Source organism: Lissotriton helveticus, chromosome 2_1, assembly GCF_964261635.1.
Source record: "Lissotriton helveticus chromosome 2_1, aLisHel1.1, whole genome shotgun sequence".
Classification (NCBI taxonomy): domain Eukaryota; kingdom Metazoa; phylum Chordata; class Amphibia; order Caudata; family Salamandridae; genus Lissotriton; species Lissotriton helveticus.
In genome coordinates, this window is record NC_136059.1 from 434,732,568 (window position 1) to 434,754,530 (window position 21,963).

Here is a 21,963-nt window from a genome sequence, read left to right on the forward strand (position 1 = left end):
CTGAGAACCTTCCAGACGGCCTCGTGGCCAGGCAGGGAATGCACTGGGTACTTCAAAATCAGCAATTCACTCCACATGGCTATCACTAGAGAGAGCCATCCTTAACAACAGCGACCCACTAACCCTCCTCACAACCAACAAATAGTCACTAAAAGGGAACCCAATATTCAGGATAACTAAACAGGCTCTACTCATAGTAGACCAAAAGTTAGAGATAAGCATCAAAAACTCACAGTGGGTAGCACTCTGGGCAAACCCCAAAATCAAATACAGAGGCAGACCCCTAGAAATAACAACTTGGAAACAATTAGGCCTCCTGCACCCAGCTCAGCTAGAGGAGAAGGGCAGGCCCCTCACTTTCAACAACATGAAGGAAAAGCACGCCCTCCCAGACTTAGAACTATACAACTTCCTGGCTATCAAATCGGCCATCACAAAAGCGAAACTACACAGGCTGACTCCCTCAATATTCCAATACATGGAAAACATAAACAAGACCGGTCACCAAGTATCTCACCTGTACAAACTCCTCCGCCCTGCATCCTCAAAGCTCAACACGAAAAGCACAAACTACTGGGAAACACAGGTAGGCTCGACTCTCACAGAACAAGAATTACATACCATGTGGATGTCCCCGACTTGCAACATGATATCACTGGCACTAGCCCAAACAAAATCCTGGCTACTGCATCAAGCTTACCGGACACCAGCTCGACTGGCGAAGCTAGGTCTTAGAGAGAACAACCGCTGCTGGAACTGTGAGGGAGAAACACGGGACCTAGCCCACCTAATCTTCTACTGCAGCAAGTTCAGCAAATTTTGGGAGAAGGTGTTCGACTTCACTAACAAGGTCCTAGGCTGCAACCAGAAACAGGAATTAGGGACTTTAACCACAGCACATTTCAACACAGACGTTACCTCACAACAAGACAAAAACCTTCTGGACTTCCTCTTAACTAGTGCAACAAAGACAGTGCTAGCCAAGTGGAAAGACACCACCAAGGCCACATTCAAAAGGTGGCTGAACTGGGTAACGTACCTAAGAGGAGCAGACAGCACTGCACTAAGAAACACACCTTGGAGAAAGCCCAACAGAGAGATGTGGTCATCATTAGACAGCTTCCTAGACCCGTACAAACCACCCTAGACAGCCGAGAGAAAGCAAAATACCGAAAACCATCCACAGTGTTCGACGGTCGATCTACAACCAGCCGCCAAACGCCTGTATGTTATATGTTATTTGTATACGTTATATGTTAAAACTACACACAGGACTGGAAGATAAGGGGTCCTTTGCAATCCGCTTGCTCATCAGGACTTCCGAACAACCACTCATCAACCATCCACTAAACGCTTTTGTGTAATTTATGTATGTTAACGATACAGTGAATTGTTCTAATGTCTTTAATCGTTATGGTCTGCCATGCACAACTGCCAACACACATCTCCCTGGCCCCAATCCATGCATGTGGACTACACAGTCACCCAAATGTGAAGTCCTGGCCTCAAATGCACACACCATGACCAAACACAAATGTTGCCTTCTACCTTCCCAGCCTTGCATGTTGTCAAAGCAGCCAGCACTACAACTCCCAACAAGCCCCCATGTCCATGTCCATGGTGGTGGTGGGTGGGGTGTGTGAGAGAGGTGGGTGGGGTGTGTGAGAGAGGTGGGTGGGGTGTGTGAGAGACCAGCACTACAACTCCCAACAGGCCCCCATGTCCACAGGGAGGGTGGTGGTGGGTGGGGTGTGTGAGAGACCAGCACGACAACTCCCAACAGGCCCCCATGTCCACAGGGAGAGTGGTGGTGGGTGGGGTGTGTGAGAGAGGTGGGTGGGGTGTGTGCGAGAGGTCATTGATTTGTAGTGTTGGTACCAAAAACATGTCATGTCCACAGCATTGATCATGATAATCTTGTCCCTCAGGTGATCGCAACTTGACTGGCGAAAGCAGCAACCGCCAGCACCAGTCGCCCCCCTCACAGCACCGACTCTCTGGTGACGAGCCCATTGCCAGCTCAGGCGCAGAGGACGACGCGGGGCCAAGCAGACTACCAGGGCCATCAGGCTCCCAGGACATCACTGCCTCCCCCACCTCGGCCTGTGTCACCACACCAACAGCTGCCATTGTGAGCTGTGCAGCCACCACCACCACCACCACCACCTCCACCACCACCACCACCACTCCTGCCTGTGCCACCCTGCCTGACCGATCCGCCGATGATGGACCATCAACATCCCAGGCAAGCAGGGAGAGTGGACGTGAGAGGACACAGGTGAGGGCACAGCTCACAACCAGGAGTGCAGTTGTCCGGCGAGGTGGGGAAGGACACCCACCCCATCCTGGCGCCGAAACCCTGGAAGCCATCGCCAGAGTCAATGCCTCCTATGAGCAGTCGCAGGCACAGTCTGGTCGGGCCCCCCAAGACTCACAAGAGAGCAGTAATCTGTTGCTGTCTATTTATACCCGCATAGGCCATACTGTGGACCTCATGGGCGCAGCAAACTGCTCTGCGGAGGGACTGGCTATCTCGCGCCACACCACCACCCCCTCACCCAAGTTCCCAGCGGGACCGCTCACCAACACCACCGCCACCCACACCTGAGCCCACGGACAGGGAGGTGGCCCCTGACCAACCTGCCCCCGCAGCTGTCTCCGCTCCGGCTCCAAGACGGAGGGGCCGTCCGAGGCTGGATCCAGGTGAGAGCAGTGGTGTTGCCCCATCTACCCGCTCTAAGAGGGGGTGCCAATGACTTCACCCTTGTCTGAGCCTGCCATTCACCCTGCAAACTATCCTGTCCCACAATGCCAAGCCTTGCCACATGTCTGTTGGGCTAGCTGGACATCACACTTCGTGGTGTCCCCACGGTGTTTCATCTGCCATGACCTTCAACTCTCACTCCCCCACCAACACTTCTTTGTAAATATGCACCAACATCAATCCTCAACCTGTAAATTAACATCACGTAAACACTCAATGATGTGTGGCCTCCATGTTTTAATCACATGATTGTCTTAGAATGTAACGTTACCAGGTGCAGGGATCAATGTTGTTGAGAATCATGCCTCTGTGGGAGTGACCGAGGGATAATGAGAGAACAAGAAACACAGGTGAGGAGATTCACACCCATCACAACACACTGTACTGCAACATCCCACAAACCACACTCATCACCAATTAAGTGGATCATAGGACACACATCAGGGAGCATTGCATGTACACCATCTTCCACACACTTGCAAACAGAACATACCAGTCCTGGCGGTGTCTGCCGCAATAACACTGTAAGGGGGTTTCTCAACTGCCATTTCAGATTGCATCAACAAATGTATGTATTGGCCTGCACCGCCCCAGCAGAATGCGTGCACCGCCATAGCGGCGCCAGTGAGTGATTATTTTCAAATGATGCACCATCGCGGTAGCGCGCACATGCGGTTGCCGGTGTGTGAACGTGACGGTCCGTGCACATGTAGCCAATGGGAACAGGTTACGCGTTGCGCGTAAGCGCATTCAAAAATTGCGGAAGCCATGCACCGCCACACCAGTGCAAGTCATTGGCTCTTTTTGAATGATGCATCAAGGGAAAACCAATTGCTGCAGACGTGTGCCACTGATATGAGCTCTGGGCCCTATATATGTGTGAAGATTTTCTGCACACATTCACTGCTTCCAGCCACTGCTGCCTGCGACCGTCACCTCCACCTGCTGCTCCTGAGCTATCCAACAACTGCTGCCTGCGACCGTCACCTCCACCTGCTGCTCCTGAGCTATCCAACAACTGCTGCCTGCGACCGTCACCTCCACCTGCTGCTCCTGAGCTATCCAACAACTGCTGCCTGCGACCGTCATCTCCACCTGCTGCTCCTGAGCTATCCAACAACTGCTGCCTGCGACCGTCATCTCCACCTGCTGCTCCTGAGCTATCTACCAACTGCTGCTGTAGTGCCACAGTCCAGGACCTTGCCATGTCAAGAGTGCAAGAGATCCGGTCTCGTCCCTTCACCGCATGCGGAGCTGGACGTCCTTGTGGACGGTGTGCTCAGCCACTATGAACGGCTCTACGGTGCCCCCGGACAGGTGGTAAGTGAAGTGGGTAACATGTTGGTGGGCATGGGGTGGTCACTGACTCATTGCTTCTGCAAGGTTGGCGGTGTGCTGTGGGACCTTCACATGTGTTGTACTGCGCATGGCTGCATGACGATACGTGTTTCTGCAATGTTTATGAATGTCAAACAGTCCACTGACGTTCCCCTCTTGTCTCCCATCCTGGTAGGTGAAGCTGCACCTTCGCAAGGCCGTGTGGAGGACCATAGCACGTGATGTACGGGCAGTGGGGGTGTGCTATAGACGACACACACACTGCCACAAGCGCTGGGACGACATATCCAGGCTGAGCAAGAATGTTGCGGAGATGACACTGGGGATCATTCCAAGAACAGTCCGCCTTGCCCGATGCACCATGACCCCTCTAATGCACCGCATTATTGCTGTGACGGATCCTGAGCTGTCCGCCCGGCTGAGAGGGGATCAACAGCAAACTGGCGGTAAGCAGACTGTAGGTGTCTGTAACTTGTGAGTGCATGCATGTATTCGTGCTCAGACACAGTGTTGACATCCGTGGTGCGTATCTTTTGCATATATTGCATGTTGGTGGCATTAGCGGAGTGAGCGGTAGCACCATGTCCGCCAGGTGGACATACCAGGTGATTTGTATTTGAGGGTTCCAGGACTTGCCGTTGAGGTCTGGTGTCCCATGGCATGACTTGTGTGGTGGCCTGCATGCACTTGCCCTGTTTGTATGATGTACATGTTTCACAGACACACACGGATCTATGATGTGAGGATGTGTGGTAGGGGTGGTTCGTGTCCAGGATGGGTGCTACATGTCAATCGACTGTAAGGAACGGTGTGACTTTGTAACCTTCAGTACATGAGTGTGGCACTTAGGTTCACATCTCTTTCCTCTCTCTTCCAGCTTTGGCCGAGGGCACTGACACACAGACGACGGAGATGAGTGGTAGCAATGCATCCGGATCAGAGATGACACACACGCAGACTGACACTGAAGAGGGCAGCCACGGAGAGGGAGACAGAACCGTCCCTGAGGACTCACATGTGGAGACACCATCGTCCTCATCCTCAGAAAGTGTTGGTGAGTCAGCACTGTTGTCACAGACAGAGAGTGGGCAATCGACACCTTCAGTCGGGACACAGCACACAGGGCCCACACTGCCACCCACTGCAACATGTACTGCTCGTGCTCGCCAGAGGAGGGGGAGCAGAGTTGCCTTCGGTGCAGGCACCGCGGAGCCTGCCCCTGTGTCACAAAGTGCACTTTGTGCTGAGGCTGTAGATCTGCTGCGACAGCTGTGTGTAAGGCAGACCAACATGATCAATGCATTCCAAGACCACGATAGGAAGTTGGGGCAGGTGGTGGCATTCATGGAGGGGATGCATGGCGATGTTGCTGGTCTCCACAGAACAGTTCAGTCATTGGCAAACACTGTGTCTTCAGCCATTGTACAGTCGCATAGACAGGGTGCTACTTCTGTACCACCATCCACACCACTTGATGTTTCAGGGGAGAGTGATTTATCAGACCCGGCCTCTTATTCAGGTTATTTCACTAGGAGCAGCCACAGGCAGCAAGGCAGGGCACGGAGGGCACAGACACCATCCCCTAGGACTGGGATATCTTTCTCCGAAGACGACGTGAGCTACACTGGAGTTGACACACAGGATCATCAAGAGGTGTTGGGGGAAATAGCTTCACATGCTACACAGGCGTCCCACACAAAAGGAACTCCCAAGGCAAGGGCACCTCCAAAGAGCAGGGACACTCCCACGGACAAGGACACTGCAAAGGAGAGGGCACCTCCAAAGAGCAGGGACACTCCCAAGGACAAGGACACTGCAAAGGAAAGGGCACCTCCAAAGAGCAGGGACACTCCCAAGGACAAGGACAGTGCAAAGGAAAGGGCACCTCCAAAGAACAGGGACACTCCCAAGGACAAGGACACTACAAAGGATAGGGCACCTCCAAAGAGCAGGGACACTCCCAAGGACAAGGACACAACAAAGGAAAGGGCACCTCCAAAGAGCAGGGACACTCCCAAGGACAAGGTAGCTTCAAAGGAGAGGGACACCACAATGGACAAGTCTGCACCCAGGGACAGGGCACCGCCCAGGGATCAGGGACATTCCAGAGACAGGACACCTCCCACGTCCAAGGCACATCCCATGGACAAGGGTTCTCCCAGGGACACGAGCTCCATCAAGGACAGGCATATATCACCCCTGGCTGCACTCAGGCTGATGTTTCAGGAACGTACAACACATGTGTCAGCGGTGGAGTCCCCTCATACCTCTACTCCCATCCACGCCTGTGGTTCTGAAATTCTGGACCCTACCGTTGTCCCGGTATCGAGGTCCAATACCCGTGTCCCGAAACATCAACGTACCATGACGAATTTTGTGTCGACGAACCGATAATGATTAGGACATCATTCCTATGCATTTTCGTCATGATCGAGGTATGCTAACACCCCTGAATCGTAGTTTCCGTCCCGACCCCTCAGACTCCATTTTGTAAACGGTATCCATCTTGTGTCTTGCCCTCATGATAAGTCAATTAAAGGTCGAGCTTGATCTAAAAGGACACGTCCACCTTCCCTGACTCCCCCCTGACCTGTCCCAACTGACTCCCTTGCCTCCAGCCAAACCTGTTTGGGCAGCTCCTCGCCCAGTGGCCAAGCACGATAGCATCAATGCACAACATACCACAAACCATTCACCGCGTACAGATCATGTTTTCTACACACATACACACCTGTCCACGCTCCCTGTTTATGGCCAGTTTTATGACTAGGAGGTGCCTTCTTTTATTGGGGTTTCACCGATATCTGATGGGAGTTCCGGGCCTGGCTAGGTAATCTATCATGAATTGGACATCTAAAATACGGGCTTGCCTACATGACTTCGCTCTTTTGTATTATTGTAGAAATATGTGTATAGCCATATCATAAACTCAAGAATTCTTGCTTGCAGCTATTATTTCTGTATATAAGGAGAAGGCTGGTTCTGTAAAATCGAACAGTCTCCTGAGAACACATGACCCGTGTTTGTCGTGCTTCTAGGACACCTGTTACTTGGTAGCTGCCAATAAAACTTGATCTCTGACTGCGACTAGAAGACTCCGTGTTTCTGTGGTCCGGAACAGGGAGAACTCAGAGGTCTTCGGGTGTTATCCCCTGGCACCAAACGGGTTCCTAAAAACCCGTTACCTCAGTTGGCGCCCAACTCGGGGCGGTATCAAGCGGCGACAGTCCAAGCCAGATGTTCGTGAGGAGCTTCGTGTGAAAATTCCAGAGGACGGCCAGCCACTTCAGCGACCCCTGTATGTCGACGTGGTTCCGAAGGTCTTTGCTGCGAGGTTCCCCGCGTCCCGACGGCTACGAAGGACTGCTGCCCTGACTATCGCCTTGTTTTGGACCCAGTGATCCTTGGTAGAGCGAAACGATAGACGAGTCTTCTAGCGACGTCACCGATCTTCAAATACTTCAGTTAAGTATAAGTGGAGCGTCTCCCAGTCCTTAGTTTGTCCTTAGTTTTTGGTATCTTTGAGATACGCTTTGATTTGGTACTTGCAAGCCCCAAAGCCGAAGGACTTGTGTATTCACGAGAAATATCGTAACAGATAATCCTTTGAAGTTTGAAGCTAGACTAGTGAGCAAAGATGCCTGGTTTTAGCAGACTTGGAAACTTGTTTTGTCTTGGTTATAGTAAGGACTCCCGATTAGAGGATTCCTGTCCGGTTCCTCCGATTGAAACTCCAACATATGAGCTCTATGTAAAGCACGGCGTAGGTCCTATCACATATAATGAAGTGTGGATAAAATACACCCGCAAGGATGGTGTTTTAAAATGGCCCCAATATGGTAGTTTCGACTCAGAAATATTAGATAACCTAGAGGTCAAATTATTTAAGAGAAAAGCCCCGCCGGCGATGTTTGACTCTTTCCGCTTATGGCGCAAAGAAGCCAAACAGAAAGAAATAAAATTAGCAAAAAGGAATAAAAGAGGTATGTCAATGGTGCATGCTGCCGTTGCATACAGGGATAACGAGGAAGAGCAAGAAAGCGAACAAATACTTAGGAGCAAGAAACTAGCAGTAGATAAATGCTACCCGATGTTACCAAATAAGGGACAAGGTCAAGAGGAGAGATCCGAGAAAGATCCATTAATGTCCCACTTATTAAGCTCACCTCCACCGTATGCGTTAGACACTACTACAACGCCAAAGCATTTCACTATACCGCGCCCCGGCGCACGTAACCCAGCTCTTGCACGAACGCCAGCTCCTCTTCAGCTGGTTTCTACTTCTCCGGCGCAGCCTTCTCAAGGGCCGCCATCTTTGCTACCTACTCCATCTACTTCTACGACTTTGCCTACAGCTCCAGCTATTGTCTATGATACTACGTCTGCTACTACTTCAACTTCCTCTGCTATTGCCTCTACTTCTTTTTTGCCTCAGCCAGTTTTTTCCGATGCACTTGCTCCTCCGCAAGGTTCTCCTTCTATTAGACAAAGAGTGACAGGTACCGTCACTGGTCTGCTTTCACCTTTCTTCGGGTCGCCTAAAACGACCCCTAAAACAGAAGATAGACAGTTACGTAGTCAACTGCCTGATTACGAGGAAAGAAAAGTGCTGAATGAACTAGCCCGTAAATGGATTACGGATACTGTTAGATATGATGTTCAGTCTGTTATGGAAGTTTTCCGTCAATGGAATGCACCCACTCAGAGATACGTATTCGAAGAAATGTGTGTATATCTGGGCGAAGATGTGAAGACAAATGATCCCAAATACACAATGAACGAACTATGGCGTACACGCTTTAAGTTCTATGAAGGTATGATTATAGGTGCAGATGTTGAGAAAGCGATAGAGTTATTGCTCTCTTATAGGAGTAAGGGAAACGTCTCTAGATCATGTCATGAAGACGATGCACCAGGCGGGAAAAGAGCGAGACAGTACCCCATGAGAGAGGTTCCTCCGGTTTGGAGGGAAGGTGATGCAAATGCGAATCCACCAATTCTGCCTCATTTCCAGCGTGTATGGGTACATGTCCCCTGGAAAAGATCCGATGTCTTAGCACTCAAGCAGACACTGCCTGATCCTCGTAAAAACCTGACTGGGTATTATAAGGAGTTATCACAGACTGCAAGCTCATGTATAATGAATTTAGCGGATCAATCAATCAATCAATCAATCAGGTCATTTGTAGAGCGCACTACTCACCCGTAGGGTCTCAAGGCGCTGGGAGGGGGGGGGTGCCGCTACTGCTCGAACAGCCAGGTCTTGAGCTTCTTCCTGAAGGAGAGGTGGTCTTGGGTCAGGCGCAGATTGGTCGGAAGTGAGTTCCAGGTCTTGGCGGCCAGGTAGGAGAAGGATCTTCCTCCTGTTGTCGCTCTTCGGATTCGGGGGACGGCGGCGAGGGCGTGGTTGGTTGATCTGAGGAGGCGCTTGGGAGTGTAGAAGTTGATCCGGTTGTTGAGGTAGCTCGGGCCTTGGTCGTGTAGGGCTTTGTGCGCGTGGGTGAGGAGCCGGAAGGTGATTCTCTTGTTGACCGGGAGCCAGTGCAGATCTCTCAGGTGTCCGGAGATGTGGCTGCGTCGGGGGACGTCGAGGATGAGTCTCGCCGAGGCGTTCTGGATCCGCTGGAGTCTCTTCTGGAGTTTGGCAGTGGTTCCGGCGTAGAGGGCGTTGCCGTAGTCCAGTCGGCTGGTGACGAGGGCTTGGGTGACCGTCTTCCTCGTCTCGGTGGGGATCCACCGGAAGATCTTACGTAGCATGCGCAGGATGTTGAAGCATGACGAGGAGACGGCGTTGACTTGTCTGGTCATGGAGAGGGAGGAGTCCAGGATGAAGCCCAGGTTGCGTGCGTGGTCCGTCGGTTTGGGTGCGGTGCCCAGGGCGGGGGGCCACCAGGAGTCGTCCCAGGCGGAGGGCGTGGAGCCCAGGATGAGGACCTCCGTCTTGTCTGAGTTCAGTTTCAGGCGGCTGGTCGTCATCCATTCGGCTACGTCTCTCATCCCTTCGTGTAGGTTGGCTCTGGCGGTGGCGGGGTCGTTGGTCAGGGAGAGGATCAGCTGGGTGTCGTCGGCGTAGGAGATGATGTTCAGGTTGTGTTGGCGTGCGATGGCCGCGAGGGGGCTCATGTAGACGTTGAAGAGGGTTGGGCTCAGCGAGGATCCTTGGGGTACGCCGCAGATGACTTTGGTGGCCTCTGACTTGTACGGTGGTAGGCGGACTCTTTGTGTTCTTCCGTCGAGGAAGGAGGTGATCCATTCCAGTGCCTTCTCCTGGATTCCGATGTTGCTGAGGCGCTGTACTAGGGTGCGGTGGCAGACAGTGTCGAAAGCCGCGGAGAGGTCCAGGAGGATGAGGGCCGCTGTTTCTCCGTTGTCCATCAGAGTTCGAAGGTCGTCGGTGGCGGCGATGAGGGCGGTCTCGGTGCTGTGGTTCGCTCGGAAGCCGGACTGTGAGGGGTCGAGGGATCCATTCGTCTCGAGGAAGGCGGCCAGCTGTTTGTTGACGGTCTTCTCGATGACTTTGGCCGGGAACGGGAGGAGCGAGATGGGACGGTAGTTCTTGAGGTCGGTGGGGTCTGCTGTGGGCTTCTTGAGGAGAGCGCTGAGTTCGGCGTGCTTCCAGCTCTCAGGGAAGGTGGCGGATATCGACATGTTGTTTGGGAACGTTGTTCCACATCCTCTATGGAGCAAAATACGTCATACGAACCATGACCAAGAACTAGGTGACTCATGGGCGAACATTGCCGCTATAGATGCTAGACAAATTGGTGGTTCTAAACCTGAGCCGTTAATAGCTGAACTTCCCGGTAGAATTATCGCGTACATGAAAACGATAATGCCTGAAGTACGCGTAAACTGGGACAAGCTATCTGCGTGCAAGCAGAAGAAAGATGAGAATGTGTCCGACTTTTTCACAAGATTTGAGGAGACTTTCACCGATCATAGTGGTCAGGATATGGCTACCGAGGGTGGTCAAAGATTGTTTGTAGACAAATTCGTACATAATTTAATCCCTGAACTGTGTAATAAACTGAAAGATTCAGAGAGTGCTTGGGCTGTCTCTACGTCAGCGCAAATTTTAGCTACAGCCCAGTACTATGAAAATAGGCGCAAAGACGAGCTAGATAAAGTCGACAAAAAGACAAAAGATTTAAAAACTAAAGTTCTTCTCCAGCAAGCCTATCCGCCTCGTACGACTAGTCAGCCCAATTACCAACAACAACAGCAGTATTCGAGAAACGCGCAAGAAAACGAGTTTTCCCATCAGCGTATTGCTTATGGCCCGAATCAATGTGCGTATTGCAAAGAAGAGGGTCACTTTAAAGGTAATTGTCCGGCTCTTGCGCGACGTTCGAGCGGTGCTTCAGGTGTAAGGGGAAGAGGTGTTCAACATGCCCCTAGAGGAAGGGGCCGTGGAAATTTCACCCAGAATACAACTTCCTTTCCGCCTCAGAATTCGATGAACAGCTTTGACCAACAGAATAATGCGTCGTCCAGGTCAGCTCAGTACTATGCTGACGACTATTACACCGAACACGAAAATGAGGGTAACGATTGCTAGGACAGCCATGGACAAAGAGAGGGAGTTGTTTCAGTTCCAGTAGATCAGAATGGACCTTATGTCAAGGTAATTACCTCAGGAGTGTCAGAGCCATTTCTGCTGTATACTGGTGCTACAAAAAGTTCTATCATGCACTCGAAACTTCCTGGCGCACCTTTGTCTGGCGAAATGAATGTTTCAGTAGGTTTCTCTGGCGCCCCTGTTAGAAACCCGATCTCCAGTCCTATATCTCTTTCTATTGGCCCGTGCGAATTAGAAGCACCCCTCATTCTTACAACAGGTTGCGGTGAAAATTTGTTAGGTTTGGATTTGCTAAAAAGGTTATATGCGACTTTGTACTGTTCCCCCTTGGGAGTACAACTTACTTTAGGTAAGAAAGTCATTTCTCTAATGTATTTGTCAAAGGACAATATTCCGACTGAATTGTCATCACTTCCTGATATACTTTGGGCTAATGGCTCTAATGATGTAGGTCGTTTGGAGATAGCACCGTATGTCATAACATTGAAAGCCAACGTTAGGTTGCCACGTATTCCCCAATACAAAATATCTAGCGAATGCGAAAATGCATTATTGACGATTGTTTATGACCTGATTGATAAAGACGTCATCGAAGAAACAACAGGAAATGTTTGTAACAGTCCAGTTCTGCCCGTCTTAAAGCGGACTGATCCTTTACAACCGCCTGTGTACAGGTTCGTGATCGACCTCAGAGAAGTGAACAAGATAGTTATCCCACAGTTTCCAGTTGTCCCCGACATTACTGCTTTATTGACGATGGTTCCAGCTTCAGCAAATTGGTTCTCGGTGATCGACCTGAAGAACGCTTTCTTCAGCATCCCGATTGCCGAGGAGAGTAGAGATATTTTTGGATTCAATTTAGGAGGACGAAGCTTCCGCTTCAAGTGCGCTCCTCAAGGCTACTGCGAAAGCCCATCAATATTCAGTCAGCCCCTGAAAACACAACTAGACACGATTATTCTACCGAATGGTTCAACTCTGATTCAGTACGTAGACGATCTGCTGATCGCTGCAGACACTGAAGAGATTTGCAAGAAAGCTACGTTATCATTATTACGTAACTTATGTGACATGAAGCACAAAGTCTCTCTTTCCAAACTACAATTTTGCCGACAAGAAGTAACCTACTTAGGTCACATCTTGTCGAAGGAGGGAAGGAGACTGACACCGGAAAGAATACAGGCAATTGCAGAACTGAGTGCCCCAAGGACACAGAGAGAGGTTCGAGCCTTCTTGGGCATTACATCGTACTGTAGACAATGGATACCGAATTTCTCACTACTAGCTAAACCCTTGCTGGCACTACTCTGCAAAGACACGCCAAATCCTATGCCTTGGTCTGAAGATTGCCAGACGAGTTTCCACAAGTTGCGTGATGCATTATGTTCGGCTCCTGTGTTGGGAAACCCCAACTACAGTAAGCCTTTTACATTATATGTCCATGAGAAGGAAGGTTGTGCATTATCAGTTTTAACACAACATTTTGGGGACAGACAGCGCCCATGCGCGTATTTTTCGGCAACTCTAGACCCTGTGGCTAAAGCCCTACCAAGTTGTCTGAGGGCTACCGCCGCAGCAGCTGTCTGCATCCGACAATCCGCTGGATTAGTCATGAACAATACTCTGATCGTTATGGTTCCGCATGCAGTAGACATTTTACTAAACAGGACGAAGACACAACACCGTACTAGCGCTCGACTATCCAGTTACGAACTTACACTGCTAGCAAGTCACATCCACATAAAGAGGTGCGATGCACTGAATCCCGCAACGTTATTACCCATTCCGACAGAAACAGACAAGATTGATAACCATGACTGCTGTTTTAGGACAGAAGAAGAGACAAAAGGGAGAGTAGACTTACAGGACACTCCCCTTCCTGAATGCAACGATACTTTATGGGTTGATGGTTCATGTTTCAAGCTGCCGAATGGTGATACGACTGCAGCATATGCCGTAACGACATTACACACCATTATAGAGACCGCGCGCATTTCCCATAATTCTGCACAAGCTGCAGAGCTAATTGCGCTTACCAGAGCATGTGTGTTAGCGAAAGGAAAGCGAGTGAATGTGTACACTGACAGCCAATACGCCTTTGGTGTGGCTCACAGTTTTGGGAGATTGTGGCGTGAACGTGGGTTTCTTACGTCACATGGTGCAAAGATACAACATGGTCAGTTAGTTAATGAACTCCTCGAGTCACTGACCTGGCCACTACAAGTTGCAATTGTAAAATGCAGTGCACACAAAAAGATTCAGGATGATGTTGGCCGCGGGAATGCATTTGCTGACGAGGTTGCGAAAGAGACTGCAAGGAACACAATGAGTCGGATGTATGTTGTAGGTCCCGCTAGATGGATTACTGATGTGGGAATGTGTGAGGACACCATCGAAAGCGTGAAATCTATACAAGCCGAGGCAACTGAGAAAGAGGTGAATGAATGGAGAGAAAGTAAGGGTAGGTTAGATGCGAATGGTTGTTGGGTCGAATTGTCAGAACACCAGCGATGACTAGTACCTAACGCCTATGTACTTGCAGTAGTAACAATGGCTCATGGATTTGCGCACATCAGTTCGAAAGGAATCTGTAAAGTATTGGCCCCAGTATGGCAAAATAGCAATATCCCGAAATATGCAGAGAATGTGGTCAGAAACTGTATGGTGTGTTTGAAGTACAATCCCGGTAGGGGAACCCCAACTCCAGCTGGTCATTTTGCGCCTCCAACGTATCCGTTCGAGGTTTTGCAGCTCGATTTCATTCACATGGAGAGATGCAACAATCTGAAGTATGTGCTCGTTGTTGTTTGCGCTTTCTCCAGGTGGGTGGAAGCATACCCCCTTAAGGACAATACTGCCTTGTCAACTGCCAAAGCCCTTGTCAAAGAGTTCTTCCCGAGATTCGGCATGCCTAGAATCGTCTGGAGTGATAATGGAAGTGAATTCGTAGGACGCGTGATGAAGAGAGTGTGTGAGTGTTTAGGCATACAACAAAAGTTTCACTCTGCGAATCACCCCCAATCAGCTGGATTAGTAGAATGCTACAATGGCACTTTAAAGCTCAAATTAGCCAAGATCCAAGCCTGTACAGGTCTTAAATGGCCTGACGCCTTGCCCCTAGCACTCTTGTCAACCAGAATGACCGTCCATTCCAGGTTAGGACTTAGCCCCCATGAGATAGTGTTTGGTCGCCCAGCCAACGTCTGGGGCGTGCCAAGGCCAAAGAAACTCAGCGAAATAGAGCACCCCGTACTGCTTGACTATTTGTGCGAATTAACAACTAAATTGCGTGTTTTACACCAACAGGTTCACAGTTCCTCTCCGCCAGCCTCTGATGATCCAGGTCACTCCATCGCACCCGGCACATGGGTCTTGGTGCGGAATTTCCAGCGCACAAACAGCGGACAGCCGAGGTGGACCGGACCGTACCTGGTACTTCTTTCCACGAGATCAGCTGTTCGGGTGGAAGGCAAAAAGAACTGGGTGCACGGGACCCATTGTAAACGGGTCCCTCTGCCCCTTCCATACGACCGGTGGGTCAACGAAGGAATTGCCGACTCCGAGACAGAATCCATACCTCGCTTCATCCCTTTCAGCGATGCACGTTTAAAAGAAACTGGTACCGAAAAGGAGAGTGATCATATTTTACAAGGACTTGTGCCACCGTCAATGCAGTTGGACACTTCAGAACCTAAGACATTGTTTGAAGACCACGCCGTACCTGGGAAACAACAATATAATCTAAGGTCAAGACAAAGAGACTAATAAAAAGCAAACCAATGTGATTTCCCTTCCCCCAAGAACTATTTTTGATTTTTCAGCTCTCTCACTCTCAGGAAACTTGCTCATTTTTGATTTTCGAACCGCCATCCGGTTCTGCTGCTAGGGTCGCGGTTGAAGTCTGGGGAGTGCAACTGGGGACGTCTAGGTCAACGGTTCTGGTTGGTCCAAGGGAGTTACCCCGGACTGAACAGAGCGCACTCCCTGGCAGAACCAACCTACCACCGCAGGCAGTAACTAGAGGATGGAGTTTCCTAGGGTAAAGAGACCTACCAGACTCACGAACTTTGAAAGACAATTATGCACTGTACTGGCCAAAAGAAGGTTTTTGATAACGTGTATTGTAATGTTGTGTAGCATAACGATGTTTTTGACTGGTTATACTCTATTCGTATTCCAAGTTACTTTTTCAAATGACACCCGGCCACCGCCTCCTCCTACTATCTCTCCACACTACTTTCACCCTCTACCTGAACACGAGTCTGCCAGAAGACTCGAATTTGTAAATAACTCATTCATTCAACTTCTACACCAACACCAGTCCATAATGAACACATCGAACTGTTGGATATGTGGACTCATGCCACACACAACGGATAAGGGTATCCCATACTTCATCCTGCCATTCAGTTATTATGGTTCTCTGTGGGCTTTCCAGACCATGTTCCTATTCGCCCTAGAACCATACCCGACCCGTTCTACTGAGAGTGATTCCAGTAACAAGGCACTAGTAGCAGGGATAAGAAATATGAGTAGAGAGTTCGACACCTATCTTACGATTCCCAAAGATGAACTCACTCCGTACACTCGTTGGAACGTAACTAAATATGGGGTTTACCTGAGTAAGAGCCAGACAGCAAAGAAATCCCGCCCAGTTTGGATAGTACCCAACCGAGGTCACTTATGTTTACAAGGTATCGGCAGGGATCCCAAAGCACAATTAGGAAAGAGTATATGCACGGAAACCTATGTGTTCGCTTCCCGAACTTCCCCTATACTATTAGCAGCCAAAGGCACGTATTTCGTCTGCCATGACCAAGCCTACACCTGGTTGCCCCCTGACTTCTCAGGTACATGTTTTATCTCATTTCTGCTGCCTCCCACCTACACGGTCAGAGCAGATTACCATCGGACAAGGACAGCTAGAGGGGTCGTGATTAAAGACGACACCGCGGGTCAGGAATTCGCTGACTTCACAAAGGGTTTTCTGCCATTTTGGGGGCCTATGGTGAACAGCAGGAATATTCGCCAGTTATCGAGGATAGTTGAATCCGCCGTGATTACAACGGCCGGAGCCCTTGGCAATTTGACGACCGAACTTCAGTCGGATCGACTTATGACCCTTCAGAACCGAGTTGCCCTAGATATCATACTCGCCGATCGTGGTGGTGTGTGTAGAGTGATCCAATCCAGTTGTTGCATTTTCATCCCTGATAACGCACCGACAGTGTACCAGGCCATCTCTAAGCTACACGAGATATCTGGTTCCCTTCACGTAGAAAAAGGCGACTGGTCCTTACTAGGGTGGTTCTGGGAACTGATCGCTACCTGGGGATGGAAAACACTGATCTTCATTGGGATGATCTTAGCACTTCTGTTTATGTTCTGCCTGTGTGTACAGTGCGCTCCTGCACTATGTGACCTCTGTGCTACCTCATGTGTACGGAAGCCTGTGTCAAGGGACGAACTGAGCAACAGAATGATGCTACAGCAGCATCTCCACGAATTCCTTCATACAGATTTAGACTCGGATTAACATGAATTATTGCCTTATATGAGGGCAAAAGGAGGGTCTGTGGTTCTGAAATTCTGGACCCTACCGTTGTACCGGTATCGAGGTCCAATACCCGTGTCCCGAAACATCAACGTACCATGACGAATTTTGTGTCGACGAACCGATAATGATTAGGACATCATTCCTATGCATTTTCGTCATGATCGAGGTATGCTAACACCCCTGAATCGTAGTTTCCGTCCCGACCCCTCAGACTCCATTTTGTAAACGGTATCCATCTTGTGTCTTGCCCTCATGATAAGTCAATTAAAGGTCGAGCTTGATCTAAAAGGACACGTCCACCTTCCCTGACTCCCCCCTGACCTGTCCCAACTGACTCCCTTGCCTCCAGCCAAACCTGTTTGGGCAGCTCCTCGCCCAGTGGCCAAACACGATAGCATCAATGCACAACATACCACAAACCATTCACCGCGTACAGATCATGTTTTCTACACACATACACACCTGTCCACGCTCCCTGTTTATGGCCAGTTTTATGACTAGGAGGTGCCTTCTTTTATTGGGGTTTCACCGATATCTGATGGGAGTTCCGGGCCTGGCTAGGTAATCTATCACGAATTGGACATCTAAAATAAGGGCTTGCCTACATGACTTCCCTCTTTTGTATTATTGTAGAAATATGTGTATAGCCATATCATAAACTCAAGAATTCTTGCTTGCAGCTATTATTTCTGTATATAAGGAGAAGGCTGGTTCTGTAAAATCGAACAGTCTCCTGAGAACACATGACCCGTATTTGTCGTGCTTCTAGGACACCTGTTACTTGGTAGCTGCCAATAAAACTTGATCTCTGACTGCGACTAGAAGACTCTGTGTTTCTGTGGTCCGGAACAGGGAGAACTCAGAGGTCTTCGGGTGTTATCCCCTGGCACCAAACGGGTTCCTAAAAACCTGTTACCTCACGCCCCGCAGAAGCAGAGGAAGGAGTACACTGTTGTTGCATCCCACATTACACATGATGCAGAGGGCAGAAGGCAGGCCGACAGCAAACGGCAGGCAGGGTCCAGCACGTCCCCAGAGAGCAGACCACCACAAGCACATGAGCCAACTTTGATGTCTGATGATGCCACTCCACTTACCAGTCCAGTCATGTCCGGGGTGCCCCGACATTTCACAAAGAAACGGAGGCACACACCAGTGACACCTGACCACCTCAATGTCGCTCCAGCACATCTTTCCCCAGCTCCCAGGGCCACCCTGCCTCCTGACCCATACAGCCCTGTGGCTCATCATTTCAGTGGTCCTAGTGGGTCAGCTGCAGTTCACTCTCATGTGTCAGATAGTGGCACTGTGTCTATTGTACGCTGTCATGCATCATGTAGTGGCACTGTGTCAGTTGTGCCCTCTCCTGTTGCAGGTACTGGCACTGTGTGTGTCCGCCACTCTCATGTGTAAGATGCAGGCATGGTATTTGTTGGTCAGTGTACAGGGACATGTCCTGGCAGTGTGTCTGGGTCTATGGCTCATGTGTCAGTCAGTAGATCTGTGGCTGTGTCTCACACTCCTGGTGCTGGTGCTGCCATTGTGTCTGGGTCTATGGCTCATGTGTCAGTCAGTAGATCTGTGGCTGTGTCTCACACTCCTGTTTCTGGTGCTGGCAGTGTTTCTGGGTCTATGGCTCATGTGTCAGTCAGTAGATCGGTGTCTGTGTCTCACACTCCTGTTTCTGGTGCTGGCGGTGTGTCTGGGTCTATGGCTCATGTGTCAGTCACAACAGCTGTGGCTGTGTCTCACACTCCTGTTTCTGGTGCTGGCGGTGTGTCTGGGTCTGTGGCTCATGTGTCAGTCAGTAGATCAGTGGCTGTGTCTCACACTCCAGTTTCTGGTGCTGGAAGTGTGTCCGAGGCGAGTAGTTCAAGCACTCCACCAGATTCTGTGGTGTGAGGTTTAGTTGCCATCACTCAAATGTCATTTTACTTTGTGTGTAGATTGACGAATGTCACCGCCCTGACATTATTATTGTCCTTGTGACGGGTCGCTTGACACACGTACTTGGGTAGCCAGTGATGTACCTGCTCTGTTGGCCACAATGCCCTGTTGATGTTCTGATACTGCATTGTGCCCTCATGTTCTGCCTCTGAAGTACCTGCTCTGTTGACCACAATGCCCTGTTGCTGTTCTGATACTGCATTGTGCCCTCATGTTCCGCCTCTGATGTACCTGCTCTGTTGGCCACAATGCCCTGTTGCTGTTCTGATACTGCATTGTGCCCTCATGTGTTGGCTCTGATGTACCTGCAATGTTGTAAACACTGCCCTGTTGCTGTTCTGATACTGCATTGTGCCCTCTCAAGTGCTGCCTCTGCTGTACCTGTTCAGTGCAATGGACTGTTGATGCACTTAGCCCCTCTCACGTGCTGCCTCTGATGTACCTGTTCAGTGCAATGGACTGTTGATGCACTTAGCCCCTTTCACGTGCTGCCTCTGTTGTACCCGTTCAGTGCAATGGACTGTTGATGCACTTAGCCCCTCTCTCGTGCTGCCTCTGATGTAACTGTTCAGTGCAATGGACTGTTGATGCACTTAGCCCCTCTCACGTGCTGCCTCTGCTGTACCTGTTCAGTGCAATGGACTGTTGATGCACTTAGCCCCTCTCACGTGCTGCCTCTGCTGTACCTGTTCAGTGCAATGGACTTTTGATGCACTTAGCCCCTCTCACGTGCTGCCTCTGCTGTACCTGTTCAGTGCAATGGACTGTTGATGCACTTAGCCCCTCTCACGTGCTGCCTCTGCTGTAACTGTGCCTTGCCATGGACTGTTGATGCACATTGCCCCTCTCACGTGCTGCCTCTGATGTACCTGCTATGTTGTAAACACTGCCCTGTTGCTGTTGTGATACTGCATTGTGCCCTCATGTGCTGGCTCTGATGTACCTCCTATGTTGTAAACACTGCCCTGTTGCTGTTCTGATACTGCATTGTGTCCTCATGTGCTGGCTTTGATGTACCTGCTATGTTGTAAACACAACCCTGTTGCTGTTCTGATACTGCATTGTGCCCTCATGTGCTGGCTCTGATGTACCTGCAATGTCGTAAACACTGCCCTGTTGCTGTTCTGATACTGCATTGTGCCGTCTCAAGTGCTGCCTCTGCTGTACCTGTTCAGTGCAATGGACTGTTGATGCACTTAACCCCTCTCACGTGCTGCCTCTGATGTACCTGTTCAATGCAATGGACTGTTGATGCACTTAGCCCCTTTCACATGCAGCCTCTGCTGTACCCGTTCAGTGCAATGGACTGTTGATGCACTTATCCCCTCTCTCGTGCTGCCTCTGATGTACCTGTTCAGTGCAATGGACTGTTGATGCACTTAGCCCCTCTCACGTGCTGCCTCTGCTGTACCTGTTCAGTGCAATGGACTGTTGATGCACTTAGCCTCTCTCACATGCTGCCTCTGCTGTACCTGTTCAGTGCAATGGACTGTTGATGCACTTAGCCCCTCTCACGTGCTGCCTCTGCTGTACCTGTTCAGTGCAATGGACTGTTGATGCACTTAGCCCCTCTCACGTGCTGCCTCTGCTGTACCTGTTCAGTGCAATGGACTGTTGATGCACTTAGCCCCTCTCACGTGCTGCCTCTGCTGTACCTGTTCAGTGCAATGGACTGTTGATGCACTTAGCCCCTCTCACGTGCTGCCTCTGCTGTAACTGTGCCTCGCCATGGACTGTTGATGCACATTGCCCCTCTCACGTGCTGCCTCTGATGTACCTGCTATGTTGTAAACACTGCCCTGTTGCTGTTGTGATACTGCATTGTGCCCTCATGTGCTGGCTCTGATGTACCTCCTATGTTGTAAACACTGCCCTGTTGCTGTTCTGATACTGCATTGTGTCCTCATGTGCTGGCTTTGATGTACCTGCTATGTTGTAAACACTGCCCTGTTGCTGTTCTGATACTGCATTGTGCCCTCATGTGCTGGCTCTGATGTACCTGCTATGTTGTAAACACTGCCCTGTTTCTGTTCTGATACTGCATTGTGCCCTCTCAAGTGCTGGCTCTGATGTACCTGCTCTGTTGTAAACACTGCCCTGTTGCTGTTGTGATACTGCATTGTGCCCTCATGTTCTGCCTCTGATGTACCTGCTCTGTTGTACCCAGTGCCCATGCTCTTGGGTAGTGTACGATTATACCACTATTATGTTTAATAAAGCAAGTCAATCATGTGTCGTAGTTTTGTTTTTCTTTGTCATTCCTGGTTGTGTACTTGAATTGTTGATATGTTGGTGCGATCGTAAAGGCAGTTTCACAAACATGACACTCCCCCTCCCTACGTCACAGCCCTGGAAGGTATTCCCCTTCCGACGTCAATTGGTGTGTTGGCGTACCTGCGTCGTCGTTGGTGATGGGCCATGACTTGCTGGTGGTGGAGCACGAAGAGTATCGGAAATGCGTGTAGCGCTGGGTCCATGACGGCGATCTGCTTGTGGTGTGTATCTCCGCTGTGGTGAGTCCGCCGTGTCCAGGCAGGTTGTTTTTCTGCAGCGATTTTATGTGTGTTTTCCGCCATTGACGTTCGGAGACGTCATTCCGTACGGCGGTGTCTCTGGATTGGGTGCGTCCGCCGCGGGGTCGGGTGTACTTCGGCGGTGCGTGCTCTTCCGCCGCGTACGGAAATTTGACAGTGTTTCCCATACTAATATGGCGGACGGAGGGTCCGCAGCAGGCGGACAGAAAAAAGCCTTTTTCCGCCTACTCCAGGACGGCGGTCG